The sequence below is a fragment of the Mus pahari genome, chromosome 14, assembly GCF_900095145.1.
Source record: "Mus pahari chromosome 14, PAHARI_EIJ_v1.1, whole genome shotgun sequence".
Taxonomy (NCBI): Eukaryota; Metazoa; Chordata; class Mammalia; order Rodentia; family Muridae; genus Mus; species Mus pahari.
The window spans coordinates 5,842,306-5,866,507 of NC_034603.1; the positions used below are offsets into that span (position 1 = coordinate 5,842,306).

At 38.8% G+C, this 24,202-nt stretch overlaps 1 protein-coding gene across 5 annotated transcripts in view; it reads right to left on the reverse strand.

Annotated features, from left to right (window-relative positions):
• The window catches only part of Tenm2 (teneurin transmembrane protein 2), a 1,236,531-nt gene that overhangs the window by 1,048,984 nt on the left and 163,345 nt on the right, over window positions 1–24,202 (reverse strand). The gene's annotated exons all lie outside the window — the stretch shown is intronic.

The window sequence follows — 24,202 nt, forward strand, 5'->3', positions numbered from 1 at the left end:
AAAACTGTATTAAAATGACAAGTAGCACATCTTTACTCTTCCTTCATTAACTTAGGCAGACAAGTGTGATGTCCACACAGAAAAGAATCAAGTCTCCCACATGCTCCTGGTCATAATAATCACCTTTGCTTCCGCTTCTCCTCAAAGTTTGTTCATTTTCACAGAGACATTAAAAGCTGTGTTGGAAAAAAAAAAAAAAAAGCAGTACCCAGAGGAGCCTTCCAATTATCCACACAGGTAGCCTCGCCCATCTGGGACCCCCCAACCAGTACAGGTCAGAATTTAAAGATTCAAAATAATTATTGCAGAGGAAGCGCTTGAATGAGAAATTCCTCTTTTGAATTCTACCCTATCTCCTGTAGCAACATAGAGAAAAAGGGAGGATCAAATTGGGATATGAAAAGTAGACTTAGTATAGTTGACAAAAGCACTCAGATCTGTGGGTTGTTTGGGATAGGTTCCTAGATGAAGCCCCATAAAACATCATTAAGATACAAGAAATTCTGTCCACATGTACAGTGTACAATGCATTTTATACCCAGAGATTGGGACACAGAGCCTGCTCAGTAAGAGCAAACACATAGACCCTGGCCTAGATTTTAGAGAAAAATCAGTGATGAGTTCAAATTAACTCACAAAGAGATAAGATCATGTAAGCTGTAGACAGAGATTTCTTTTATGGATGTCAAATATAAAAACCATAAACATGATATATGCCCCATTTCTATTTTGAGACCATCATCACAGTCACACTGAAAACACATTGCTCACATTTCAGTCCACACCTCCAAATCTAGATAACAATTTTAGGCAAAACTGACTGCCATCAAGAGGCAGAGTGTAAGCATATACATGGTAAAAAAACAGGCAAATCTAATGCATGAGGTTCTGAAAGTTTTATTTTCCTTTATTTTTACATGTTTTCCCAGCATGTATGCTGCACCTGCAGTGTCCAACGAGGCCAGAAGAGGGCATCAGATCCCCTGGAACTGGAGTTCCATTACAGGAGGTTAATGAGCTGTCAGGTAGGATGCTGGGAATCCATTCTGAGTCCTCTGGATCAGTGCTGATAAGGGCTGCGCCTTGGCTTTAGACTTTAAAAAGAGATCTTCTCTCCAGTAAGTCTAGCATATCATCTCTGCTTTACATTGGAACCATCTCTGAATATGAGGCACACTGATCTGTCTTCAGAAAAAAGAAAAAAAAAAAAAAAAAAAAAACAGAAAAGACCCTCTTACACATACCCATCTCTTAGCGTCCCTGATACGGGACAGTCCTGTGAAGTAGAGTGTTCCCGTGTGTCAAGTTACTGTTCTGCCAAGTGCTTGTGCCCGCCCATTCATTATTCAGTATGAGGGACATTCCTTCTGTTGTTTGGTGAAGACTTATCAGTTTGTGAGACAGTGTAGATATTAAGGAGTTAACCTTTCCAGGTAGAAGAATCATATTTAATGCCACGAGACCTGGCGGCACAGGTGAATTCACATTTCCAAGTGTCAAGCAAAATAAGACTTGGTAAAGATTCCTTGATGGTTTTGTCTTATTCTCTCTCCTAACCCATTATCTACCCCCCCCCCTTTGCTCTTGTCTGTCTGATAGGAAAGTGACCTGCAGAATTGATTCCTCCTGTGTCATGGAAATCTACTGGGTTTGCCTAGTGAGCAGCAACATGAAGAGGCCCTAGGGTCAGACAAGACAGAGGTGTTCTTCCAGCTCCACCCCAGTCTCCTTGGGGCTTCAGACTTAGAAAGAGCTCTGCTTTTCTGCAGCCACACATCTATGAGTAGACCCCATTTTCCTAATGTCCAGTTATAAGCAAGGTGAGAACACAGCTTGTTTCATTTGCTCCGTAGCTGCCCCTCCCTTGTTCACTCTCTTTCCTCTATTTGTACACTGTACTGTAATTTTATTAAGGAAGCATGAGAACATATTCTGCAAGTGGATGGGGCCTTAAGAGAGGGATATTGCCCTGTTGCTCCTCTACCCCTACACAGAATTTCTGCAAAGCTCCTTTGCCAACCTCCCCACAGTAAAATTCTTCAGAATGTACCACTTGTTATTTTTTGGCCCTGCCTGACATGATTGCTTTGGAAAGCACTACAGCAAGCGGGTACGTTGTAAAGACCACATCCATATGCAGGTCAGGTAAAGCTTCAGTGATAAACTGACAGTTAAGACTCGCCGGCAGTGATCGAAGAGCCATGCAGCTACCAAAGAGAGCAATATTATATCTACAGCGAAGAAGGAGTGCAAAGGCAGAGCCCGCACTGAATTCTGGAAGCAGGGAAACAGGCTAGAGAAGCTGCCAGAGAGGCAGAAAAGCTTCAGAGGGTCGGAGTCACCCTTAGTCCTCAGATAAGATGAGATGGATGGGCCAGGAGGACATAGATCATCCACAGACTGGAAAACAAATGAGAAGGCTCTATACAACAGAAGGGGGGGGGGCAGCAAAAAAGAGACACTGAGAAGGAGGTCTTGAAGCAAGGGACAATGACATAAGAATATCACAGAAAAACTGAAGAGCAAGTCCTAAGAGTGAGGTGAGAACTGAATAAGGCCACTGGTGGTCCCTCTGGCCTGGTGTAGATTAAGCCAAAGGCCACATGTCTGGGGAATGAGCTAAACCAGGAGCTGCCTCAACAGAAAGCTTAGAAGAGATTCACGGTCACTTCTTGAATGAATTAAACAAACACCACAAATGAAGAAGCCTGGCCGGATGATAAGCTTACAGATATTTATGCCCTGACATAAATTCCTAGTGACAACATATGCCACATAAAACTATCAGAAACTTAGAAGTAACTTTAGCTCTCAACGTTTGTTTTTTATTTTTAATATTAAGACATATTCTCTCAGAAAGTTTGTATGTTAAATTTAACTTGATATGTAGCTTTGGCTGTTCTTGAGCTCACAAAAACTCAAAGAAATCCTCCTGCCTCAGACTTCTGAGAACTTAAATTGGAAGTATGAACCTCCATGCCTGGATGCTTGGCACACACACACACACACACACACCCATACATGCCTTTCCTAGCTGGAGTTTCTGTAATACCTTGCCATATTGCATCAGAGATTCAAACCTAACCCTCTTCTGAGACTGACCTGCAAACCAACGAGGCTTGACGAGGTGGCAGAAGTGGCAACAACTTGATTGCGCATTTTTTTCCCCTGAGAGGGAATTGAAAAGAATCATATTTGTTAATCCTCCTACAAGGAGTTTTATGGCATCTTTATTCCTCCTTAAAAGCAGCAGAGAGTGTTCCCTAGGAAGCAGAAATCAGATTTCATGTAAATACTCTGGCAAATATATGTACATTTTTGACCTGAGCAAGAGTTCTGTGAGCTCATGAATGAGCAAGTGGCATGGAAGATAGGGGAGCAGTCGAGTCTGACTTCACCTAGGAGTGTTTGTCGGGGTGTCCCGCTGAGGGTAGGTAGTCTTTCCAGGGCAGGGCAATGAATGCCCTTATCTGTCAAGAGCTGCGTTAATCAGCATATAACCCCCCAGAAAAGGTACTGGGTACAAAGAGGTCACCTCTACAGAAGCTCACACGCACAAAGCAAACACAAACCACTGCAGACACCATTCCTCCCCAGACACCATTCCTCCCCAGACACCATTCCTCTTGCTCCATTTCACTGAGAAGAACGGGCAACTGGGGACAGAAGGCATCTTGGGACCTTTGGGGAAAACAACGTTTTGCTGTGATCAAAGGTGATACTTCGTCCCTGAAAATGTCAGCATGGGCAAGAGAAGATTTTAATTAGCCTAGATGCAATTATGAACAATAGCAGCTAATATTTATTGAGTGTATAATATGGTTTATGGACTACATGACCTGTGGCACATGCATAATCTAATGGGTTCTCTGGAAGGACAGGGCAAAGAGAATGCACCTAAGCCCTTCTACAGAAAAGGAAACAGAAGCACAAGAAATAAAAAGAACCTGCCCAGGATTGACATCTCATGGAGATGGCAGACCTACAAATGTACACACAGAAAGTTAGAGCCTTATGCCTAGAAGAGAAGACATCCTTGACCTCACAAATCATAGATCCCACAAACCAAACCATTGACATGCAATTTATTTCTGTGCTTTCTTTTCCACAGCCAGGACCATCATGTCATTTCAGTGATGAGGACCCCAAAGTACGAGGTTGAAACAGATGAACCTGGGAATTAATCCAGGCAAGAAAAGAGAGCCATATTGTAAGCTCAGTCTTGGTTCAGGAAAAAGCACTTCATTCACTGTAATGACACTTCCTGTGCAAAGATTAAGAATACATACTATTTAACACGCCCATCATTTTTAACTATCAACAATCATTTATTCCCTAATTTCTATCACAATGCCTTTATGCTAACCCCTGTAACTGGTTACACAGCAGTATAACTCCTTCCTTCTCTACTTTTAAGTTTGAGAAAACAAAGCATAAAACCCCATGAAAAAATTGAATTTATTGTTGTTAAACATATCTTTAAATACACAAAATGACCCGAAAGGTAGACAAGTGATTACTTAAATAAAAAAGTCAAAGACAATGTTGGGACTTATAACACCACAGAAGTTTTATGATAATATTTATCATAAAGTAATGTAGGATTTCTGAATAAAATAGAGAAAGATGCATGGGTAATTTGAGCTGAGATGTGGAGATTTCAGAGGCAACGATGTAACCTGGATCAAGCTGAAGACCTAAAAGATCAGTGAAATTCAGAACACATTTTACAAGTCACAGGATATATAGCCTCAAGTATGTAATAGTACAGAAAGAACATGGCTTAACGAAGGTAGATTTCTTGTTAGTTTGTTTATTTATTTGTTTAAGTGTCAACAATTCCAACTTACAGAACAGGAATGGAAACTCCTGCTAACTTGCGGGTTGGCAGATGATTTTTCCCTCCGGCTCTCGGTGGTGTCAGCATAGCCATACTTACAGTGTAAAGCAGAGAGACTGATGATTTCCTGATAAGGCGGCTTCAGGGTGGTCTGATGAAAAACTGCCCGTATGCTTAGCTGCCTTTCCAGTGCCCTTGCTGCCTACTTTCCCCGGATCAGTTTAAGGCGTGAGTCTGGCATCTAATTCTTAAGGTTTTGCAGCGCTCACACAGGCCTGCAATTTCTATAGTTCTGCTTTCTAGGGGGAATGTTTCATTCTTCATTCAGGGACTCCGTGTTTTTCAAGCACATGCCACATACTGGGTCACTGCTACAAGTGAATGGTCGCCTCAGTCCTAAGGGACTTACAATGTGCCTGAGAGACACCAAATAGTGACCCCATCACAGGACGTTGGCTGAAAGCTGGGACAGCCTTCCTATATGCTGTCATTTGATCGCAGATAAAGCAGCTTAACTTCTGCCTGGTGCGTACTTCAGGCTCTCCAGATAAACTAGGTTGTAAAGGATGAGTAGCTGTTCAGTGGGCAGCCCAAGAGGCAAAGAAGTTCCTAAAGTAGATGAAGAATGTGGAAACACTGGAAACTCTGGGTAACTGCCGAGAGAGAGAGAGAGAGAGAGAGAGAGATCCAGAACTGAGTGTGTGCCAGGGGAAGGAACAAGAGAGATTAGATACCCCTCCACATTTGAACTTGATTCAGCAAACACATTAACAGCCTGTAAACAACCAGAGTTTGAGAAAGAGATGTGAAGGGTGGAAATTCAGGTGCTGGTCATAATGGATATTCACGTGCACGAAACAATAATGTAACAAAGCTAATAATCAGGAGAGTCTAATTTTATCTTATGAGCATCTCTACTCTCTTCAACATAACTAAAGACACCACATTTTTCAGAGTTCAGAGGCATAGCTTGCCAATAAAAATATGACAAAATCCGTGCCTTTCTATTTTCCAAAGTCTGAGGCAACAACACGAGTCACAGAACTGTCATTACAACACTCTGGATGTTGCCTTAGACAACTTGTCAACAAAACATGTTTTCTAACACAATTGTGCAGGTAATCAAACCTTCAAGGTGAAGAATTCAGGAGGTTTCCTCTCCTGCCGGTCACGGGGATTTCTAGCCAGAGTCTAAAGCATCGCCTGGCTTTCATTAACCTAGACCTGTGCTTTGAAATTCATTTCTCCACTGACAGCAGCTTCCAAGGATTAGCCAAAGTAAACTTAAAATTAGTGAAGCCATGTCTACTCCCTGACTCTGACTCTTTGTGTTGAACACCTTGGAAGGAGATTTTGGAATTGTGAGAGGAGAATGATGTAATTAACTGGCAATGGGTTAGTTAGATATTTAATTATCAGCAGTAAAATGTTAAACCAAATAGTAGACACATCCTGCAAACTTGGTGGTTTTTTTTTTAAGCGTGTTAGCTTCTCACTGAATGTTTATGTGTAGTTACGATTTAAATAACTGTTCATGTAAGTGATCCAAATTAACTGGACAGATGCTTGGGAGCTGAAACATCTACAGTAACAACTAAATTTCTCTTCAACAAAGATATTCTTTTAGAGTGTAACAGCACTTCACAGACCCACTTTTGCCTCAAGCTCTTAATACTATGAATTAGGGAGCACAGGCTTCCACACACAGTGACTGAAAAACCTCTGGTCCTTGAGGATATTTTCAATAACAATTGACACAAATACAAGATGTGTTCATAGCAGGGAAGCTAAATACCTGAATGTTTACCTCAATTTCTAAATATAGAATGAAAATAAATACCTAGTGCTCTGTATTGTGTGTGTGCATGTGTATGTATGTGTATATATGTGTGTCACTCATATATGTGTGTCCCTGTGTGTGTGCACATATAAGTATGGTGTGTGTTCACATACTATGTGCATGCTTTGGGAACCAACAAAGAACATCAGATGGAGTTGTGGACAATTGTGTGCTGCTGTGTCAGTGCTAGGAACTGAACATGTGTCCTCTGTAAGAGCAGCAAGTACTCTTTGGGCCATCTCTCCACCTCTAAGACACCATAATTCTAATCTGTAAACCAATATGCAAGCATAGCTCAGTTATAGAGTGCTTACCTCTTAAGACATCATAGTGTCCTGGGTTTGCTCTCCAGTACAGAGGAAACCAAGACAGCCAGAAAAATGGACTGCATCAGCTTTAATCTAATGTTTAAATAGCTACTATCAACATGCTTCCTCTTTCAGTATCTAGCTTGAACTCCCCTGCATGTCATGAAATAGGTAACTGTGGTGAAGTCCACTTGAGACATGAAAAAGGAGTCTCAGATTGTTTTTCCTCAGGATACTGCCTCGAGGAAATCACAGCCATTCTAGAATTCTGTTAGCTGCATTCCTAGTACAATGTCAATGTCATCGCCTCCAAAGACTTCCCAGTTCTTCAAACTGTTAGAATCTATCCCCCCTTTAATCAGTATAAGGAATCTATGGACATTATGGCCACAGCTTATTTTTATCTTACTAAGATTATCTGAATACCTGTTTCTCCTGTCTCTTTGTTAACAATACAGTTATACTTAGAGTAGGATTTTGTACTAAGTATTCACCAGGCAGGCCTATCTTTAATTGACATTATTTTAGTGTTTGCTTGTGGCAAATTGGACACTCCATGCTCATTGGGATCTGTGTTATACAGCCCTTCTTTTATTTATTTATTTATTTATTTATTTATTTATTTATTTATTTATTATTGTTGTTTTTGTTTTTGAGACAGGGTTTCTCTATATAGCCCTGGCTGTCCTGGAACTCACTTTGTAGACCAGGCTGGCCTCGAACTCAGAAATCTGCCTGCCTCTGCCTCTGTGAGTGCTGGGATTAAAGGCATGCACCACCACACCTGGCTATACAGCCCTTCTTAAAATAGCTGAGGCAACTAACTTAGAAAGAGAAAATTTCCATTTTAGCTTGTGGTTTTGAAGGTTCCAGTCCATGACCTGTTCCTGTGATGAGGTGTAAAATCATGACAGAAGAGCACAGATACACAGAATCACCCCAATCATGATCCAGGAGCAGAAAGGAGAAAAACGGGGCCAGGGTGCCTTTGATACTAAAGAATATCCACATTAAATCCATAGTGCTAAACTGAGGACCAAGTTTTTAGCATGTAAGTATTTAAGGCACATTCAACGTCTAATCTGTAGCAATAGGTATCTTTTCTTCTTGTTGTCACTCTTACTCCTTTGAGACTCTTGTCAAAGATTTATCCAAAGGAATCTATGGAAATGAGGGTTAGTATGTCCATAATGAAAGAGTTAAGAGAACATCCAGTTTATAATATACATACAATCTTGTAGTTGTCTACTGAAAGGAGATAACTTGTTGAATCTAGACAGAGGTAGAGCCCCAATGTAGAAGGAATTTGGGCTATTGAATGACGGTTATGTAAAAGCTATTACCCCTTCAACTTTCTCACCTCCATCAACATGCATTTGAACTGTTCTATTCGAGCAACAAATAAACAACTCTTATTTTGTTAAACCACCAAAATTTGTAAGTTGTTTATTATTGCTGTAGCCTATCAAATTTAATACAACATTCCATTATAAGTATATAATATTTACAAAGGAGTAATATTCAATAGATTTTAAAATAGGGTCCATTATAAAGAGATTTTAATAAGTTATTCTAAATTGCTGATTCTGAGACTACATCTAATGGGGGGGGGGGAAACACGGGAACACAATGAAACACTTTCCAACACAGGCATAATCGTAGTTTTTATAATCAATTGAATTTTCTATCATAAAAAGCTTCAGGTCATGAAAGATAAATTATATGAAGCACATATTGTAATATGAAACTTGTATCAGGATATTCAGGGCATATTAATAAGTAAAGCATGGATGGACAAACCTAATTTAAGTTTGTCCTGCTGAGTCATTCAAGATAGCTATCTATTCAAAAGGAATATAATCCATTAGCATCAAAATAAAGAAGTCTCTTAAATTTAGAGGAATTTAGTTCTGTTATGAGTTTTATCAGCATGACACAAGGCTAATATTCATTTATCAAACAGTAAGGGCATTGTTTTGCACTCAAATAATTATCAGTTAATGAAGCTTAAAAAAATAAGAGTCCCTCACATTCAGATTGAATTATTCTTTCTATGGCGCTTACCCTAATATTCCTTAATACCTAAAATGCCCCCATTGTGAATGAGGTCAGCTTATGTAAGCTCAAAAACAATATCATATTTTACCCTCTCAGCAAAATAGCAAGAAAATTAAAGCTCATTCACATAATTCAAAAACTGGAGTCTAAAACTCCATTTGCATAGATGCCTTTTCATGTACAATGAAACTATTTTGTCAGATAATATCTGGTGTCCTTTCAAAATAAAATTCGTTGTAAAAATCAACATGTTTGACAGAGGAGAAAAATGAATGTTCACTAGGAGCCATACTGAATTTGATCATGTCACTGAGATACAGGCTCAGCAAATCCCACTTGATGCTGTTATCCATGAGTGTTTTTGGTTCCTGCTTCATTATAAGCACGGAAGATGAGAGATGGTCTTTGTTTTAAGCTGGGGTAGTCTCTGTACACCAGGGCACATACTTTTTTTTTTTGGCAAGAAAGGATTTTCTTTTTGCACACTCAATGCAGTTGCACTTACACACAAAAACACAAAGCAATCGATATATAATTGTATAAAGCCTTCAGAAGTTCTGAGAATCTGAAAGACTCAAAGAGAAGGGTGCTGATAGGGGCATCAACTTCATGAGGAACCAGGGAGGGCTGTACCTTCATCTAATCTTTCTTCCATCTATCCAGAGAACTTTGCCTATGTAGGCTGTGTCGACTGAAACCTTCAGAATAGTTTTACTTTGTCTCATTATGCATACAGTAAAATACTCCAGAGAAAAGAGCCTTACTGAGATATAGCAGCCTGCTGGAATGAATGAAATAGCCAATTTTTCCCTGGGATAGTGTTGTTGGGAGTACCAGACGGTGAGCCTGTGGTTAGCATAATTAACCGTCCTCCTGGAAGTCTGATTATAGTAACAGTCCAAATCCCCAGTGAAAAGCGCACAACCTAGTAAAATGTTCTATGATAGAGATGTCTACATAATGTATAACTGAAATATTCTGTTTATCATTATGCTTCTCTAGTTGTCGCTTTCCAGAAGGATCTTATTTTCTAAGTTTCTTTAACTCATCTTCATCTAACAAGAACTCTTATATATGAAGGGGAAAGAATATTCAACTGAGAAGGGTTAGCAGGATCATAGACCACACTTACTTGGTGACTTAATTGAATAAAAGACTGCTGTTTCCCCAAAGCACATCTGCACAACTCTACTTTTTGATCTCTGTAAGCATAATCTGGAATCCAGAACAGGACAATAGATTGTGGATTGATAATACCCCCAAACAAATTTAACTTCTAGACATACCTAATCTTCATTGAAGATTCCTTGGTTTAAGAACAACTGTGAGGTGGGCTATGGTGGCGCATGTCTTTAATCCCAGCATGTGGATGGCAGAGGCATGCAGATCTCTAGGTTAGAGGCCAGCCTGGTAAACAGAGTGAGTTCCAGGGCAGCCAAAGCTACACAGCAAAACTGGGCTATAGAGACGGCTCAGCAGTTAGGAGCACTGATTGCTCTTCTAGAGATCCTGAGTTCAATTCCCAGCAACCACAAGGTTTTGTTTTCAAATGGAACTTCCTATGCTTGCTGTTTCCTGAATGGCGTATCTCTCACAATAGCAGGATCAATCACATGTACCCAACGTCTGAAAAAGAAAACATTTTTCTTGTTCTAATTGCAAATAAAATAAAGCAAAAGTTGCTTTACGTATGACTTAGGGTTTACTTCCTAAAGCCTGAGGGAAGCATCTCTCTCACATGTGAGTTGGCTTTGGAAAGAGACAAGGAAATCTATATAAAACTACAGGTAGGGCTTTGGCTCATCTTCCTGTGTTCTGCAAGATGGACCCTATGTGAAATTTGAATGGAGATTACAGTGCTTCAAGTTAACAAGATTAAGGTGTGACTAGATTGACTATTTAGTAATTTCAAATGTTCTCCACTAGGGGAAGTCAGTATTTATGAAATTTCTCAGTCATTTATAAATATGATACTAAAGTAGAAAAATGCTTCCATCTAAGACGTTAGACACTGAACTTTTGTGAGTTTATACTTACTAGTCTGTTATTCCTTAACATACAATATTCCCATATTTTATTTAAAACAATCTAAATTGTAGTCCATATGTATGTCCTTGATTTCTACTTTCTAATTGCTATTTTCTTTTTGTGTACATTGATATATGAGTAGACATGTAGTTTACATGTTTTTGTGCATTTGAAGGACAGGAAACAATCTAAGATGCTATTCCTCAGACTTTATCTATGTCCTTGGAGACAGAGTCTCCCCTTGCCCTGAAGTCCATCAATTAGGGTGGACAGGCTGGCCAGTGATCCCCAGGGATGTGCCTGTTGCTTACTCTTCAGTATTTAATTTTACAAGTATATATTCCCTGATCCCCTAGCAGTTTTACATGAATGCAGGGGTCACACAAAGGTTCTAATAATTGCATGAAAATATGTTGTATTAACCATGGTCCCGAGCTTCTAACCTTGTTTGCTTAAGATATTACACAGCTACTCCATAGTCAGAAGAGAATAACAGAAATACAACTTTTGAAAGACAGGAGAGATAGACAGCTAATCCATTAAGAGAGATTTGTACTTACTACCTTCTGAGATGAATAGAATGTCATAGAGAGATTATGGTTTCTGCTGAGTACCACTGTCCCTAAGACACAACAAATTTTAGGCAAAAACTGTCTGGGGGTGACTTGGTGCTACACTAGTTTGCTGGGGAACACCTAGGTACATCTTTATATTAGCATATGAGATATACTGCAAAAAGACAAACAATTTTCTTTAAACAATTGCATTGCACCTATACTTTATGTGGATCTATACCCCGTTTACTCTAGGAATCCCTATTATGATTCCCTAGGATATAAGTATTCAAGGAACACAATTTAGGCAAAAGCAATTGTCCTGAGAATGCATGGGGCTTTAGAGCATTTCAATTTCTCTCCATTGACACTTGCTAGCTCCCTGACTTAGGGCAAGTTGCCTAGCCTCTCCGAAACACATTCTCATCTCAATAAATTCCACTTACACTCATAGATGATGTATGGTGTTTTAGGGACATGTTTGCTAGCTAGGTTCAAAGCACGCCACAGTAAACAAAGCACGTATTATCCCTTGTTATTTAGGGTCAAGATGAAGAGAGAGTGATTAAACAGTACAATTGTAATCAGGGTTGATGAGCTAAAGAAAGGAACAGAAAAACCAGAGGAGGTGGCTATACTTAAAAAAAAAAAAAAAAAAAAAAAAAAAAAAGCTGAACAGGGCATGAGAGAAACATAGAGAAACCTAGATCCATCTAAGTGAAACATGGCAGCAATGGCAGCAGAGTGTTCTAGAAAGAAAAAGAAACACGAGGAAAGAGTGGCTGTGAATGTCAACTTCTTGTAAAGAAGAAAAGGAAAACCTCACCGTCCTGTAGTAGAGTGAGCACGATGATTAAACACACTGTGCTGCATGCTTCCCGATCCTGTAGAACACCCTATGCTACCTTTGGTGCTGCAGAATCCCAGCTCCATGTAGCTGGGTCTGGGCTGTGGGGCAGCTGCAAGCTATTATTGTGACGGCAGCCAGCTGTCCCGCTGGCCAGTCCTATATGCACAGTCTTGAAACACTCCACATGCTAAAGTTTATATCCCAGCATCTCCTGATTCCTGTTGGTAGAGCAGCATCCATAGAGATGGGAAACCCATTGAAAGATCATTTCTGGAGCATATGCATTTCAGATTCCTCAGGCACACACCTAAGCCGTTAAGTCATAATTCATATGGTTTGGCAAAAGATTTAAAACTTGGCAATGAGCTTGCCACGGAGAACTTACGGAAGAATTTCATGCCCCTCACGGAATCTGAGGCCTGGAGCCCATCTGTCTAGAGAGTTCCACAAGTCTGGACTGGTGAGCAGCTCAAAGCTGTGCCTTTTGTACAGCTTTTATATGGTTACCCATTGAGACGATTCAAATGTCAAGTGGATTAGACCCCGGACTGACTTTTGAAACAGAGCTTCCCTCTCTAGCTGCTGCCCTCTCAGGTGACAAGGAGGGGACTCCCGCGAGCTTACCATACGGATGTACGATTCCATCACCTCAAATGCATAGATCCCATTGTGTCTGGCTTTCTAAATAGAACTGAAATGTGGAGAGCTCAGGGTAGAGGAAGGGCCATAGACTAAATGAACAATTCAAGCATGCCTTCTAGAAAGAGAATACTGCTTTAAAACATTTGGATATGTTACCTTCCTAAGGTCAAAATCATGACTTTAACACCCACAACCCAATTTTGTCAAAACATACTTTCCATCCAAAGATTGTGGGGGATATTGAATAGTGAAACATAAAGGACTGAATGCTTTTGTTTCTCAAAAATTCCTCTGAGGAAGCTCCACTTCCCAATGAAAGAGCATTTGGACAAGGATCCTCTAGGGAAGAACCAGGTCATCGAAGTAGAGCTTCATTGTCAGGTTAGTGCCCTAGAGGAATAGCGATTTCTCTCTCTCTCTCCCCCTCTCTCCCCCTCTCTCCCCCTCTCTCCCTCCCTCTCCCCTCTCCCCTCTCCCCTCTCCCCTCTCCTCTCCTCTCTCACCACTACATGAGGTAATAATGAGAAGATGGCTTCCTGCCAATCAGGATAAGAACCCTCATTGATTACACAGGTCTGCTGATAATCTGATCCTGAGTTTTTTAGCAGCCTTCAGAATTAGAAGAAAAACAATGTCTTGTTTGAAGTACACAGCTTTGGGCTTTTTAATAGTTAAGCATGAGAAAGACCAGGATATAAATATCCAGGGACATCCTCGGTGATGAGGAACCAGACAACATTAATATGAACTATTAACAGTGGTCACTTCTAAATAGACAGTGGGGGTTGGGATGGACTGGGACTTATGGGTAGCACTAGTGTGGCATTTGGCTAAGTACTGTTTCCTGTCCTCAAAGCTGTTCACAAGGATCCCTCTCTCTAACAAGTTACACATTAACAGTGTCTATGTCCCCTTTCAAAATGCAATGACTTAAAAGTGAATAAAACAATTAAAAAGCTAATAAGTTTGAGAAAATACATGTCAGTTATTAGAATCAAGGTCGTCATGAGACAGAGTATAAATCCAAAGTCAGACTTTAGTTAAAAAAAAAAAAAAAAAAAAAAAAACCCAACCAACCAACCAAACAAACAAAAAACCTCTACATTCACAGAATAAACTTATATGTGTGTCCATGAGAAAACTGCACAAGGGGAATTGTGGCAGACACAATTTTATTCCCGAGCCCCTTTCCCTTTCTTACTGTGCATCATATGTGACTAGTGAGACTGGTAACTCACGGGGCTCAGCAAACTTTTTGCCTAGCAGCTCCCATCATTTTGAGTTTGTAAGGCAAAATTTTATTGGTTAATCAATACTAAGTTGTTAGCCTTGACATAATTCCATATACAAACAGGAAACATTATATAGATTGATATGTTTGTATCTATGTATTTAAAATATGCACACACACACACACTCACTCAATTAAAGAAAATGAGACCATGAATTGCGACAGAGAAAAGGGGTTGGAGTATGTGGTTGGTGGGATACAATGGAAAGCATAGGATGGAAAAATAGGGAAGGGAAAGTAATATGAGTATAATTTCTAAAATAAAATTATTGTAATAAATGAAGAAGTTTAGATCCTGTGACGCTGTCTCTAGGCAGTGTTGACAATCTTGTCCTTGCCCAGGTCTCGTGTCTGCAAACACAGCTGCCACAAATCCATACATGAATGATCCTGTCATGTCCAGAGTTTTTTTTTTTTTTTTTTTGCAGCAATCTTCCCAGAACTCTTGCTCTTGGAATATTTCCTTTCCTTCTCTATAAAGTTCCCTGAGACTTGGTGGGAGAGCAGGCAATCAGACACGTCTTATTTAGGTCCAGCACTTTACAGTCAGTTATTCTCAGCACCTTGGACAGGTATAAGTCTCTCTCTTAACTGTCACATTTGCATAAAGCCTCCTCTTTGATGAGAGAAACATGTCTTGTACCAATCTATGGGTGTACATGTAAGTATTTGGAAGGTAGCTTGTACCATGTTCCTAGCTAAAGTTATTGGCAGTGGACTACCACTAGAAGAAGGGAGTCAGTTTTCTTCAGGGCCATTGTTCACATTAGGGTTCCCACTCTCCAGGAGACAGTATCCTCTATCTGTGTGCAATGGGTATCCCTAACTGAATTTAGTGGGTTAATGGAGAAAAATTGGGAGAAAGAGGAGATGAGGCGGAAGAAAAGAGGAGGAGGAAGGAGCGAGGAAGATGGGGAGGATGAAAAGGGAGAGGGAAGAGGAAGAGAAAGAGGAAGGCATGGAGTTGGGAGTAAATGTGAAAGGAAATTGAAGGAGGAATGTGTATTGCAGATGATGTAAATATGTATTATTCATGCATGAAATGAACAAGAATAAATACAAACTTTACAATGTACGAATGAAAACAGCAACAGGAAGGTTTTGGTGCTAATGAAACTAAACATAAATTGCAACAAGTTTGTCCTCAAATCAAGCTGAACAACGTTGTTTGTAAGGTTTTTATCTTAATTTCTAATAGTCATCCCACAATGAAGCTGATAGGCTGTCAAATGATCACACACAGGAACAAGCACACGTCCTGATGGTCATTCATCTTCTTCCCTCAGGCGTCCCTCATTGTTTCCTGTTTTGGCATAAAGGGAAGAATTAGGGGTCTGAAAATTCTGATTTTCAATGAGCTTGAGTTACAAAAACCCCCAGGATTTCTCATGACCACCATCTTCTCTTGAACAGTGGTTTTTTTTCTTTCCTTTTTTTTTTTTTCTTCACACCCTTGTGATCTAGGGATCTTGTAGAACGGGGATGAGGCTCATGTAAGAGCACCAGTGGAAAGTGTAACTCATTAGCCTATGAACAGAATAGGGCTCTCTATGTGAGAGGAATTATTAATATATAGGTTACCTTTATTTCATTTTGATTTTTATCTCTCTTAGAACTATGTAGCAATTTTCCCTTTTTTTTTACTTTTTATTTTTTTGTCTTTAGTAAAAAGAGCCTTTATGAAACCTAAACACCGAAGAACAATCTCAGGGTAGAAGGCATGCATTGTACTGTGTAAAAGAGACCACTGGGGCTACTGTATAAGATATTTTTCCTACTGTAACTGATTGCCAAATTATCACAGCGTCAAAGGCATGAGAGTCTACAAAACGGCTTTATTAACTCAGAATGCTGGCTTATTATGAATCACAGTAGCATGAAAACAAGTGGTAATGCTTGGTTCACAAAAAGATATGTGGGCTTGCTGAAGTTAAAGGCAACACAATATTCGCATATTAGCAACTGATTTTACCACGCACTCTGCTTTCTCTTTGATTTTAGACTTTGCATATTATATAACGTACAAGCAACCTAAACATTTCAGAGATATCAAATGGTGTCAAGTCAAACCATTTGTAATCACAGTTCTGTTAGCCTAGGCATTATTTCTAGTTGTCATTCTATTCTGAATAAGCATTTAACAGGACCAGGCGTGTAACTGGGGAAGCTAATCTTGTTCTCTTAAGTTTTCCAGTGTGGGAGAACAACCTGGCTGGAATTACATCTTTACATGCCAGTACCCACAATGTTCTTCTAGCCAACTGCCCATTCACCAGCAATGTGATGGTCTAACCTCTGGCATTTTAGCGGAAGATCTGCATGCATTAGCAAAGGTTACCATCTGCCTTGAAGATTGAGATAGTAGGCTATTAGTGAAGATAGTGATAATCAACCAAAGGTAAAAGGACTTTTAGAGATTTCGTGACCTACTTTATTACAAATTGACCACCGGTAGGGACAGCCATGAAGACCTGCACCTTTTCTTCCTAACCTACACGGTTAAAATGAGATTCAATTCCTAGAAATCCTGTATGCAATCCAAAGTGAGGCCAAATTGGAGGCGTAGGAATAGCCATTACCTGATATCGCCATGTACCAAGCCTGCCATTTTACTGGAACATGGGTACAAAAAAAATTATAATGCCTACATTACCAAAGCAGAGGTTTTCAGTAATTTTAATTGAGAAATCTCAGGTATGTCCAAAGTATATGTATATTTTTCTTTACAAGTGACATCCTCCAGAAATATATAAATAGACTGCTAGCAAAGTAATAAAGGCACATGTTATTTTTATTCCTTAGCGACTACTTGTCCCTTCACATCATGTACCTACTAGCCAGGTATGTAAAAGCCATAAAATTAAAGTATTGTGCTATAACTATTTGCATCCACACTCAGGAGTGACAGGGCTACTGGTTATTACAGAAGAGAGCACAGGGAATCACTTACTAGAAAAGAGGATGTAAGAACTCCAGCACCACTCATCTTGCTTTATTTCACATGTGCTCTACGAGTGCATATGTACTGTAAACCCTCTGCCAATTTCTGATGCCCCCTACTTTCCAAAGGGAATGCACAAGAGGTACATCACTAGTAGAGATGGACTTAAAGAGATACTTTTGGATCAATTGGCTTTCTTTCTTTTATGTTTCTAAATTATTCTTTGAATTCCACACTTATTTGGGGAAACTGCCCAGCTCTTAATGTATGGAGTTTTGTGCCTACAATTACTTTTTTAAATCTATAGAATCTAGGCATCATAGCACTGCCTTTAATCCCAACACTGAGAAGTCAGGGGCAGGCAGATCATTTTGAGATCAGGGTCAACTTGGTCTACAAAGTGAGTTCCCAGAAAGCCTGAGCTACATGAAAATACCCGGTCTCAAAACAAACAAACAAACAAACAAACACAAAACAAAACAAAACAAAAAAAACCACTACAATCCTGATAGGCTGTTTCTGGCAATGGTTGCAGACTGGAAGCTCAACTCCACTTTCTGTTGTTCCTTGCTTTGAGTAGTAAACACTCTTTCTTTGGAAGAAAGTCCAGAGTAAGTATTCACCATCCTCCCCCATCTTCATGGATCCAGGAAGTTTTCAATCATAAAGTATGTGATAGTGTTCTTCTTCTTCTTTCAGGATGGATGGGAAGTTCATATGTAGTACATAGTACAGACTGGGTAGGCTCCAGCCTCTGCTGTCCTAGTACTTGGATGACAGGCATGAACCAACATATCAAGACCAGGAACATGAAGTTTTAAATAAATTTATTAATAATATTTTACCACAGCAGATATTTCTTTGGCAGCAGGAAATGGAGTTTCTTATCAAAACATTTTGGATATAAGACCCAACAGAACCTGAACTGGCAAGGTCTGATCTCTAAAGGATAAAACATTTTTGTATAGTACAAGACGACAGGTGGCAAAATAAATGAGCATTTTTTGTTTTATCTATTATGCTGCTCTCTACGATAGAGCAGAAGCCATGTACACCTTGATAAATTCTTGATGTTAGATACACAAAATTGACAATCTGCATGACTTTTATGCTTTTGTAAAGCATAAAAGCAGGGTTAGAATAATTAACGGAATTAGCTAGACTCCACTGAGCACTTTCTGCCTGCCCATGCTTCTTCCGACTATTTCACATATAGCAATTTGTTTGTTCTTTAGAGGAACTACATGAATCACATTCTTACGTTTCCCTACCTTAGAAATCTGTAAATCGAGAACTGATAAATTCAACAAGGCTCAGTTCATACAGCTAGAAAATGACATAATGGTAAAAGAGCAAAGAAGGACCAGTTTGAGTGCGATCGAGAATTGGAGCTAGGAGGTATTTTAATCTTGAAGAAATTTCCCAATGGTGGCTTAAGTGTTTTTTATTCTTTCTGGAAACATCTGATCTGTCATTGGTTTATCAGAGTGAGACATTTTTATTCACTATCAATTGAGATAATGTTCCAACTGTGTTTGATTTTAATTTTAAAAGCTGTATTTCTCAATACTGTAGAAATTTGAAATCCTTTGTGTTTTGAATCATCTCCTTCATTCACATGCCTCATTCATGCCAAGTTTGCATAATTGAGCAAAGCAATAGAAAGGTGCCATCAAGGCTATAAATACCTGTGAGGTTCGGGACCTACCAGTGAACTATAAAAGGGTAAATATTTTTAGCCCTTGGAAAAGATTTTCAACTTTTAAAATACATGCTCTAAGATAAATGTCATTGGCTAAATCACTTCAATAAATGTACTTTCTACAAAGAAAAGCCAGATCCTTTAACCCACATGTACAAGAGCAGAGTCATTTGTCATCTTTATCATTTAGCATTTGATCAATTGATTATTGACTGACTGCTTCTGGTCTGGACAGTATAAACAGAAATATTCATCTCCAGGAGAAAACCAGTGTTCAGTCTCATTTCAAGCACAAAGAGAACTGGTATTTCACTAAACTGAAAGCAGCTCTTATTGATTTCCATATTGGACTGAATTTGTTACCATTTCTACAGCAGTGGCAGAAACACTAGGAGATATTATAAGCTCACAGATAAAAACAGGCTTAAGAGTAGGTTCGAAGCCTATTAGAAACTACTATGTGAGTCAGGTACATCTGATAACCACGCTAATTGCAACTAAGGTGGTCTCGTATGGTCTTGTTTTTCAGCTTTTTGTTAATTGAGTTAGATGATTATGCTTTTTAACTAAATGTCAGAATGATTCTTCCTTCTTTATTCTTTAAAAACAATATTCATGCAGATTCTGAAGTGTTTTCTTTAAAAATCCTAATTGAAGGAAAATATGTATGCATATGCATATATATCACTATGAGTATTTGTTGGGGTGTTAGTATCCTTTAAATAAGCTCTCCAAAGTAGTCTAAGCCTTTGATTTTTCCCCAAGAGTAAATGAGTTAATCTCTGCAAAGCAGGACTGATTAGTTGTTTCAGGACCTTTTGGAAGGTACGTGCTCATGTCTGATACATGGGTCCTTATCTTTGCCTACTGATGGGGAAGCACTTGGGCTTTGCGCATACAGAGCTAGGAAGTAGAAGACCCATGCTAAAACTGTGCTTCCCTTCAGGCCCATATAATTCAATGTTGAAGCCTGGACAGAAGTTTGACAGACTAGAAATTCCTCCTCTTAATAATTTTAATAATTACTCATTACATAATGAGTGCCCCTGTAACAACTTTGTGCTGAATTCACACACTGATACAGAACCCTAAAATGTGCACAGACAGGCAATTGCTATTCTAAAGTGGATATGCAGCTCACCATGTTTTAGCTTTTTCAGCTCCAACAAGAGAAAAAGCTCATAAAAAAGTTTTGACCTATTCTATGCATGCTTTCTTGTGTAGAATAAGAAAACAAAATGTGTGTCTCACAAGCATGAAAAAGACACCAGAACAGCTTGAAAGCATGTATAAGGTCTTGTTTCACATTGTGACTATCTCCTAGACAATGACTATCCCAACTGTTGCATGCACTGTCCCTGCCAGTGGTTCAACATTCAGCTGCACACAGCACAACACATTGGCTTAACTATTAGGCCTCTCAATGGAGCATGCAGAAAAGCCGCAGCTAGCATGATGCCTGGATGGCTCCGGCGTTTTTCCTTTTTACTGGGAGCTGCTGAGTGGAAAGAGAAAGAATGGAGATTTATTGGCTTCCCATAGAGTGGAAAACTGCATAGTTCCAAAAGGCTTAAGGTACATTTTTAAGGCAAGAGAGAAGTATTTCCCATTCAACTGTAAGCATTTAGAATTGCAAACATAACTTCTAAGTTGAAAACCTGGCCATGGGCTCACTCTTTCAGATTCTTTCCTTCCCTTGTGCAGGGGATCAATCCTAGGGCCTCACACATGAGAGATAAGCATTTGGCCACTAGGGCTACACCCACAGTCCTAGGTGGCATTTTCAGAAGGAATGTTTTCCTATCTTCTTGAAAGAAAACCATGAATTAGAAAACATTCTACGGCCAGCTGAAGGTCACTTTATTGCTATCCTTTAATTTCTCCATAGGTTATCTGTCTTATCTAAAGCTGGTAGGTATATCATAATTTTCTCCAACTGGAAAAAAGTAGTATTCATGACTTGCTTTTATAAGAATTTTTTTAAATCACTTTAAAATTGTGTGTGTGTGTGTGTGTGTGTGTGTGTGTGTGTGTGTGTGTGTGTACACATGACTGCAGTTGCTATAGGAGCCCAGAAAAGGATATCAGTGCCCTAGAGATGTAGGTAGATCTGAGACACCTGACATAGATCTCAGGATTACAGCATGTACCTTCTGTAAGCATAAAATTGTGCTTAAAATATCTGACCACTACCCTGAGTTTCTTTTCTTTTTATTTTTAATTCATCATTGTTTGGCAGCTCCAAGACAGCCTTTCATATTCTCTGCTCTCCAAATATGCTTTCTAGAAATAATGTTATCCACTAGAGAAGAGGCTTAATAAAATAAAATTTAAATCCATAGATCTAGTCAGAAAAGCCAGGAGAGACTCTAAGGGTATTTTTGTTGTACTGCTGGTTCAAGTACCTGATGCTGGTTGAGTTTTTATAAAGTGAGTTTGGGGGAGAGATTAGTACCAATTTCATAAGACGTTTGTGATGATTACATGAAATAATACCTGCAAACGGCCACATTTGCCCAATCATTGCCTTGAAATGAAATTTTAATCATAATATGGATGCTTATTATATTAAACATAATTGTGCTTGCAGCCATCTCTGAAAGCAAGCTCTTTACATTATCTAGGCTCCACATTGAAATCTTATGAGAAGCTTTATAGGATTAGCCCTGAGTTTCACTAACGTGGTTTAGTATTTCACCTAAGCCTCACATGATATATAGGGCCTTGTGTGTGTGGTTTAACCTCTATGTGACTAAGACTCCTCAACTGCCTCTGCCTGAGACAGACACGATTATTGTTTAACTGTTGCAGTGCAAAGCTTTAGAGTTATGGCTTATAAGCTCCTTGTAGGTGTCAACTGTTACAAGAACTCAAATTCAAATCAGCAACATTTGATTCTGTAAAAACTTCATACCGGCCAAATCCAAAAAGATGTGTGTGAAAAAAATGCTCTGGATGGTGAGCTTGGAGATTTAAGGTCTTTTATGGCAGTGATTCTTTCATTCGCTTTCTATGATACTGGTTTGTGTTGGCCCACTAGAAAAGAAGCGTGCTGACAAAGATCTCAGTACAGTGGAAACTAAGATTTTCCCAAGAAATTAAATATATATAAATACACATAAACACACACACACATGCACACACATCACTAGAAAAAGGGTATGTAATTATCAGAAAATAATAGAGCTTAGACTATATAATAAGAGGTAAGTAGTGCCATTCATAAAGTCTCACATAATTTTAGTAAATTTCAAAATCCTCTCTCTTCTCTCCTCTATTTTTTAAATTTAGACTTTTATAATAATAGCATTCATAGCAAAGTAAGTTATTGTTAATTTAGAAATTCATAATATCCAGTAGGTATAATATTTGAGGATTCTTTCTGTCTTCCTTTCCTTCTTTATCTAAACTTTTCTAAGGTCAGGATAAACATTAACTGCCATGCATATCATGTGTTCACTTTTTCCCCCTCCCGCAAATCTTGTACCTCCTACTGCTCTTTGATTTGTTCCTTTTCTTCCTATAGTTAATACCTTCTACTTTCTTATGAGAAATATTCAATTACCCATTTTCCCCATACTTAAGATCTTATTTTTCTCTCTCATGAATCCCTTTCTAGTTTTATGACCTATACACATTAATATACACACATATGTTCACACATATCTATAACTTTAAATATAGATTTCACATATAAGAGAAGGCATACAGTAGTTTCAGTGTAGTTTTTTGTGACAATTTCCAGTTCTATTCATTTTCTTCCATATGTCATGATTTAATTTTCATTTACAGCTGCATAAAATGCCATTTTGTGCATACCATACTTTCTTTACCATTCATCCATTGGTAGAGATATAACGTTACATGTCTTGTATATTATCAATGCTGCATCAATAAACACTGATGATTTTTTTTTATTCCTTTCCTTCCTCTCTCCCTTTAGTAAAACACTATGCCATGGACTTCATCACACATTCAAATTATGACCATAAACAAAATGCAGTCCTTATCTTCTAGACACAAGTCATAGAGAAGAGATTGATAGACAAACAGATATGACTGCATTCAGCATTAATTAATGGAAATAAACGTTATCAGAAAAAAATCAAAAATGAAGATGCAATGTCCTGGGAAGGAAAAATAATTAGGAGGTGATTGAGTCAATTTTCAAAATAAATAGAGTATAGAAGAAAGACAGAAAGCAGCACCTGGTTCTTTGCGCCTGTGTCTGTAATCCCAGTACTTAAGACTTGAAACAGGAATACAAGTTTAAGGTTATATATAGCTGCATGGTAAATACAAAGCCAGACTGGGCTATGTGAGACAAGATTCCAAAAACTTGCTCAACAATTGAAGAGAAGTGGAGGAAGAAGAAGAAGGGAAGAAGGAGGAAGAAGAGGACTGGGAGGGGAGAAAGATGGAAAGGGAATGCGTACCTAGCTGGATCTATACAGTCAGGACTTTTATATCAAAATACAAGGTGATAGAGGAAAATGATCGAAGCTCGGGGGACAGAAAACACAGGTATTTTCACTTTGCTAAGGTTATCCAACTTTGTGACATCGTGATATGATATTAGCATCTACAAATATATTGGGCTGCATTCACAGTTGGCCAAGGATGCAGGGGGCCCAAGAGTCACTTGTGATATACACCTGAATATTATGCTTTCAGCACTAGCTCTATCTCATTAGGCAACATGCAAATTTCTTTTAAAATTTTTCATAAGATTATATAAAAGAAAATTGAATAGACAACAGTGTAGTGTTATATATTTCCAGATATAACATTCAACATATTCTTGATTGGAAAATTCAATAGAAAATGATAGTTGAAGAGGAAGCTTATATCATATTATTGTGGGGAAATGGATATAGAAATGAATAGGAAAGGAATACAGAAATTCATGATCTAATATTGAAGAGGAAACACTAAATTATAAGAGCCAGAAGAACAAGACTTTTCTGTGAGAAATATTAGAGAAGCTGTAGGCATGAAGTCTCTCTAACATGGCTGCTTAAACATGGCCTGAACAAGGATGACATCAACAGACATGCTAACATGAAAGAGAAATCTCCACTTCTGTATTCGCCATACACTGGCATAGCCTCACCCGAGACAGCTATACCAGGGTCCTTTCAGCAAAAT